Source organism: Hibiscus syriacus, unplaced genomic scaffold (genome assembly GCF_006381635.1).
Source record: "Hibiscus syriacus cultivar Baekdansim isolate YM2019G1 unplaced genomic scaffold, ASM638163v2 tig00110429_pilon, whole genome shotgun sequence".
Classification (NCBI taxonomy): domain Eukaryota; kingdom Viridiplantae; phylum Streptophyta; class Magnoliopsida; order Malvales; family Malvaceae; genus Hibiscus; species Hibiscus syriacus.
Genome location: NW_024062733.1, coordinates 9,666,996 through 9,674,878, shown reverse-complemented (window position 1 = coordinate 9,674,878; position 7,883 = coordinate 9,666,996). Strand labels below are relative to the sequence as shown.

The 7,883-nt window shown below is 35.7% G+C and overlaps 1 pseudogene; it reads right to left on the bottom strand.

Annotated features, from left to right (window-relative positions):
• Positions 1 to 405: 405 nt before the first annotated feature.
• Positions 406 to 2,104, bottom strand: LOC120125076 (annotated as a pseudogene).
• Between the last annotated feature and the right edge of the window lie 5,779 nt (positions 2,105 to 7,883).

Below are 7,883 nucleotides of genomic sequence, written 5' to 3'. Positions count from 1 at the left end.
TACAAACAGTTTACAATAAACGATTAGTCAAAATGAAAGCTACAATTTAAACAAGGAATGATCGATCGAAGTCCTCACCAAAACATTGATCCAATTGAGGCTAACCCTTTTGTTAGATCGACTTTGAGCAGTGTACAATATCATTGCCCTATAAAATTGATGAAATATATCAAAGAATATACTATAATGTTTCGATAATTTATGTTACTTACGCATCAATAATCTGATTCAACTGTTGATAGACATTGGTGGGCCCCAAGGAATCAAGATAATAACAACTTGTTGCTTTCATATCTATCACCGCCAACACCCAATGTCTTCTATAAAACCAAAAACCAAATTAATTTACTAAAATATATTGATAATCAAATGAAAAAACAAACCCGGGATTATATAGGATGACAATTAGATCTCCGGTATGTGTTTCTTCAAACAAAGCTCAAGAACATGGTTCAATAGCTTAGTAACTGCATAAATTCAAGATTTAAGCAAAAATTTCAGACAAAGGTCTATATGTATGAACTCACCAATTCCTAGCCCACGATATAGTGCTAAAACACCCAATGTCATGATGTACACACAGATGGCCCCACCTTCCTTCTTTTCCATCCGACAAGCAATTGATCCAACACAGATGTCACTGTAATATGCTGAGTTAGCAAGCAAACGTGTGATTGTTAGAATAACATGCTAACTTTTGAATTATACAGGTCACTTTCCAACTTAATCTCTCATCAGTCCCCAACTCGTGTAATATGATATATGAGTGTGTGCATGTGTAACCATCCACAATTTGTTTGAAGCCATCAAATTGAAAACAATAACATTTATTATTTCTAACCATAAATGCACCATACTAGTAATTGATGTCAAATGCTGAAAGCATTGTGACAAAAGACATCTCAAACATGCATTGCACATTGCTAAGATCGTAGAAATATATGAGGCTAGTCACTCAAAACTTCAATCGAGTCTATTTATTTGAGCATGACCTAGGGATTAAGGATAAAAAACAAATATGCAATTATCAAGGCAGAATAAAGTTATAGGATAAATACTCTCCAAAAACTAACAGGTTTTGAAATTCCTATATTTTCAGTGTTATAGACCATCAAAGCTCAATAAGTGCCCTCCAATGCAGGGTAGCAAATTTCAGAATTGGGAAATCTTTAGCTAGGGATTTTATGACTTGAAAATTCTCTAGAAAAAAAATACTTATAGCTACTACCTATAGCTTAAAAGTTCAAAAGAAATGCAGGATATGAATGGATCAATTAACGTTTCATAATAAGCAGAAGATCATGGCAGAATCAACAAGTGCACCAAATACAATCAATAACATATGAGTGCAAGGCAGCACAAGCACAACAACAGAACTGAAGAGTGTTTTTGAGGCATAAACTGAACAATATCTAGCCATTTTTTGGTTTCAATAAACCCCCAAAAAATTGACAATTGAAAAATAATTAAATGTGTTTGTTATTAAATGCCTCTGAACACAATCAATAGAATAATGTAATCTAAAGTGGAACTATTTAATCCAACAAATAAATTACTTTTTCCAATGATCAAATGGGAGCACACTGAACTGACAACTTACAATACCTTATTTGTATCAAAGGCCACTCGTAGTATGTCATCAAAAGTTAATGTAAATCAAACCAAAAAATACCAACAATTAACCAATGCAAAGAACAAAAAACAAGAGAAATGAAGGCATAAATCAAGACCAGCAGCTTAAATTCCTTAATTTACTAAAGAACGCCGATAAATATTCCATTAGATAAAATATACAGAAGAACGACAAAGAAAACCCCAAGATTCAAAAAGAAACAATTGCGAAGAAAAAAAACCCAAACAAGAATCGAACACAACAACGGGAGAATAACATGCTTTCTAAAAAAAATAACGAAAACCCAAAAAATATTGGGGGGAGGAAAGGAGGCAAACCAAGCTTTGTGAATTCACCGGAAGCCAGAGCATCGGCGTAATACTTTTCGTTGTAACGAACGGGGAAGATAGCAGTGTTGAGCTTCTTTAACAGCATCACGTTCTTGTCCCTAACACCATCAAGTGATATTGCTACTTCTCAACCAATCGCCATTATTATTAACTCTCCAAGAAAAACAAAAGATTTGGGGAGGGGGATATAACAATGGTGTGGTGAGAGGATTGTACGGACATAGATAAATTTGTTGTGTGTGAAGACAGAGGAAAGGTAGGCTTTAAAATTTTGAAAGAGGGGAGAAAATTGGGGGAGTTTTCTTGTCCCACTACTTTCCGTTGATTTTGAAATTTCTCTGATTTTGATGAAAATTATAGGAGGAAATTAAAAGACGACTTTTAGAGATGACACACAATGAAAAGTGTACTCCGTGTGTTTGCTAAGTTTTTTGGATTATGACTATTAAATATGAAACACATTATTGTAGGTCATAAATCGTTCAGATTTTAAGAAACTTGACATTTTTTTATGACACATTTTTTGCAAGTCATAAATTAGCGTGTGTCATCATTCATGTGTCATTAAAGGTATATTTTCTTGTAGTGATCGTATTAGGAAACTGTAAACAACAATATTGAACAAGCAATGTATTTTCCTTCATTGAATTACACACGCTTATATACACTGGTGCAGCTCACGTTGCTCATAACTGCAAACCTAACATACTCTAACAGTCTAGCTTAACAGCTTAACAAAAGCTTAACAAACTAACTAACTTTAACACCACAGCCACTAGTACACACACACGTGTCTCTAATTATAATAGTCTAACATTCCCCCTACTTGTTCCAGCATTCTTGTTTGTTCTTAAAAACATGTACAACATATATTCTGCTGCGAAAATCTTCCAAAGCAATTCTGGTCAAAGGTTTGGTGAAGCCATCAGCAATCTGATGTGCAACTGGAACATAGTTAACCTGAATCTGCTTGGCCGCTACCTTCTCTCGAACAAAGTGCATGTCCAAGTCTATGTGTTTCGATTGTGCATGATAAACTGAATTGGCACTCATTGCCATTGCACCAGTGTTGTCACACCAAACTACTGGTTCTTGTAGTTACTGTAACCCTATGTCATCAAGTAAGGCATTCACCCACGTTACTTCAGCAACAGTGTCAGCAATACACTTGTACTAAGCTTCCATCGTTGATCTGGACACTGATTTCTGCTTCTTGGAGCTCCATGCAACAAGACATCGACCAACAAACACTCCATAGCCAGAGATATATCTCCTATCATCAACACTAGCTCCCCAATCCGTATCAGCAAACGCTGAAATTGTCAACCCTGTATCAACCGACTGAAACAATAGTCCATAGTCCAAAGTTCCAACCAAATACCTTAGTATTCTCTTAATTGCAAGCATATATGTTTCTCGTGGAGCGTGCATATACTGTGCCACATTCCCAACACTATAAGCTAAGTCTGGTCGCGTGTGACACACATATAACAAGGAACCAATGATGCTTTTATATTCACTAGGGTTCATTAATAATTCACCCTCACCCCCCGAAAGCTTAGAGGACACTACCATTGGTGTAGTGCACGCAACAACTCCTTTCATTCCAGACTTTTTAAGTAATTCCAGTACAAACTTCCTTTGACTCAACATAACTGAGCCATGTGCCCTATGCACTTCAATTCCCAAGAAAAAAACTAAGCAAGCCAAGGTCCTTTAACGAAAACCTGTTGCTGAGTAGTTGAAAAACTTCTTGAATTGCACTCGATGACTGCCCAGTGATGACAATGTCATCAACATATACCAACAGAAATAAATATTCATTATCCCTTTTGCTAATGAACAACGAGGGATCAGCTCATGAGGCTGCAAAGCTAATCTGAACTAAACTATCTCGAAGATTGGTGTGCCAATTTCATGGAGCTTGCCTAATCCCATAGAGAGCCTTTTTTCGTTTGCAGACAAGAGGAGTTCCATCCACATTATTTTACTCGAACCCTGATGGTTGCTGCATGAAGACATCTTCATCAAGACCCCTATTGAGGAACGCATTATTGATGTCTACATGTCTCAATTCATAACCATTAGCCACAGATAAAGTCAACAAAACATTAAGGGAAGAAAAATTTACAACTGGGCTAAAGGTATCAGTAAAATCATGTCCAGGCACTTGTGAGAAACCTTTTGCAACCAACCGTGCCTTATGTCGTTGTATAGTACCATCAGGATTGCGTTTGAGTTTAAACAACCACTTGCAGCCAACTAGAGCACGACTTGCTGGCAATTTAACCAGCACCCACGTGTTGTTCTTCTGAAGTGCATCATATTCAGCTTGAACTGCTTCTCTCCAACTAGCAGTCTGTAATGCTTCCTGAATTGTAGAGTTACTTCATTCTCAAAATAAATGGTGTAGGATTTAGGTTTAAACACTCCACACTTGCTACATGTTAGCATGGGATGTAGGTTTTGTAACAATGGGTTACTCGGTAGTCTACTGCATGCAGCTGTGTCTGCCCCTCCACCTGATTCAACATGACCATCTACATTAGCCATACTAGTAGGCATAATTGAATTTACATCATCGTTCATAGAGGTATCTGTGGTTGCTTCTGTTGTGACTTCCTCAGCCACATGTGGTGTATATCTCTGTTGATCAGGAACATCCAACCGAGTCTACCCCGTATCTTCATTATCATTAACACAACCAACTACCTCATCTGGAGCAACACTGCATGGCCAACTTCTCACATCAGCAACAATAGGAATATCCTAAGACTGCACTCCTGAACAACGATGTTTTGAACACATCACTACTTTATCTACAAAGGGAAATACCATTTCATTAAATACGACATGACATGATATATACACCCTACCATCACTCATAAGGAACTGATATCCTTTGTGCTGAGGACTGAAGCCAAGGTAAGTGCATGGTTGTGATCAAAAATCTAATTTGTGATTCTGAAAGGGTCTCAGATGTGGAAAACATTGGCACCCGAAAACTTTCAACGAATCATACTCTGGTTTCTTTTGAAACAACTTCTCAAACGGTGTCATTCCAGTAAGAATTATTGTAGGTAATCGATTAATAAGGTGAACTGTAGTTACTACTACATATGACCAGTATCGAATAGGCATGGATGATTGAGCCAGAAGAATGAGACCGAGTTCAACTATATGAAGGTGTTTACATTCCACAACACCATTCCGTTCAGATGTGTGTGGGCAGGATAACCGATGAGTGATCCCTGACTTTGTTAGAACCATCGAGAGCGGGCAAAATTAACCACCCCAGTCTGACTGATCTGCCTTGATTGTCAGTCCAAACTGATTTTCTATAAGTTTATGAAACAACTGGGAAGCTGTACAAGCTTTTGCTTTACTTTTGATGAGATAAATCCATGTGTAATGTGTATATGCATCAACAAATGAGATGTAGTAATGAAAACCATTGGATGCAACATGTGGGGGTCCCCACAAATCAGAGAACACAAGCTCAAATGGAGTAGTGTATTGAGTCTTCGAGGAAGAAAATGGCAACTTATGATTCTTTCCCATAAATCAAGCCACACACATTTTAGTAACATTCAAATCAAGTTTTACATCAATTGCTTTAGCTATTTTATTCATAACATAACTGGTTGGATGCCCTAATCGACGATGCCATAGTTCAGATTGTGACATGCTAGCATACACAGGATGAGTTGCAGCATTATGATCTTCTACACGCTTACAGTCAAACGAAAAGGTATACAACCCTCCATTCTCTTCACCTTGCAGGATAATTTCCTTAGAAGCCTCATCACGAACATAGTACTTTTCAACATGAAATTCAAGGAAGACAACATTGTCCCTAGAAAGCTTAGAGACCGATAACATATTTTTGGTTATCTGAGGCACGTGTAATAATTCATTTAACAGAAAAGTTCTTGAAGAATAAGGAATAACAGTACTACCGATGTTATGTATATTAAAGGAAACTCCATTTCCCACAGTGAGCTTACCCGAACCTCTAAATTCAGCCGAATTTGAAACATTTGATGCATCAAGTGTAATGTGACGTGTTGCACCCGAGTCGACAACCCAGTGATCAATAACTTTGGAGATCACTTTAGCTTGTGCTTGACCAGTCCCTTGATAACACCCTTTATAGCACTCACAGCTCATATTAGGGGTTTCAGACACTGAATAATGTGTATTAGCTTGCTGGCCTTTTTGAGATCGTGAATCAGAGGTTACACACATATATTCCTTATCGAAACGATGCCAACAATGGTTAACTAGGTGGCCAAGTTTCCTACATAGTTGATGTAACACCCCAGCCCATATCTGACCCGGATCTGAGTCCGAGGTGTCACATTGACTTTTCAAAATGTTTTTTACAAATTGGTTAAAATTCAAATTTACATATCAAGAAAATTGAATTTTTTTTATATATTACAATCATATGATTTTAACAAAACCTATCAGAGCATATCCAATACAATTCTCTTAGTACATGCCAACTACGAGCAATATAACAATATACATAATTTCAAAATACTTTTCTGATCTGAACTTCGTAAAGAAGAGGCTAACCTGTCTTGCTCCTCTTAGCTTCTTTTCTTGCTTTCCATAACCTACGTGTGAAACACTCACACACTAAGTCATTGACTTAGTGAGGCATATAAAACATATAATGTAAACTTTAACTTATAACAATGCATGTACAATTAATAATATCATATCATACAAAATCATATAACAATTCATATAACAAATGTATACATGCACATATGTCATCATTATCAATATCCACATCTTATCATTATCACCATTATTATCATTAATTCCATTTATCATATAATCTTGTATTTATCATTTATAAAATCCATATAACACATTTCACCAAGAAACACACACATAACATCACACAATATTTATTTATTTATTCTCTTTATTAGCCCATGTATACTTATGAGAACTAAAGATATATGAGTGCATTGAGGTTGTGCACATATGCTGTCACTACAGCTCGTATAAGGGTCCCAATAGGGGCATGTGAAATTTGTCCCGAATGACCTATGTATATGTCCCGAAGGACCTCTGTATATGTCCCGAAGGACCTATGTAACCCTCTACTCTTGGCATGCCAACTATACCTCTAGCTCTCATTTAACATAACATGGGCATTCTTTTTCATATCATTTCCCATATTCATATAGACATATGATTCACTTCCACATATCACGTATACTTTCTCTTTCATATATCTCATGTCATGTCTCATATCTTGTGATCATGTAAGCACATTACTTATTTTCATATAGCTCATATCATTTCATTTATAATCACATAATTCAATTATATCATACCAACATGCATTCACATAACTTCCTTTAACATACCTAATATATCATATAACTCATCTGACTAAATCTTATTTCACATGTAGTTTCCTAACTTATCCGTGTATAGATTATATAACATAAACAAGTAATCTCATATGTCCTATAAGTAAATACTATCTATTTTGTCTCATTTTTCCATTTACTCACATAAATCATTTATACTAGTTCACATGGTTTATTACATTATCCTGAATTTATATCAATTATGTAACCTATACACTTATAATTTGTATCACTTATTTCACATTATTTATATACTAAGTTAATCTATTTATTTAGTTCAATTTTACATGACTTTTATAGTATAGTTTCGTTTAAGTATATAAATCTTCCCTAGATCAATTATCTTATAGGTTTGTATCATTTATTATGCTCTCCTCATTAATATACTATTCTCATATTATCCTATAGTTTAATGTTATTTAACTCATCTCACTTCTCATTTAGTCATATAATTTTATTATACTGATTCCTATAATTGATCACATATATCATGTAGCATGTATGGTCACCTATCATATGTTCATA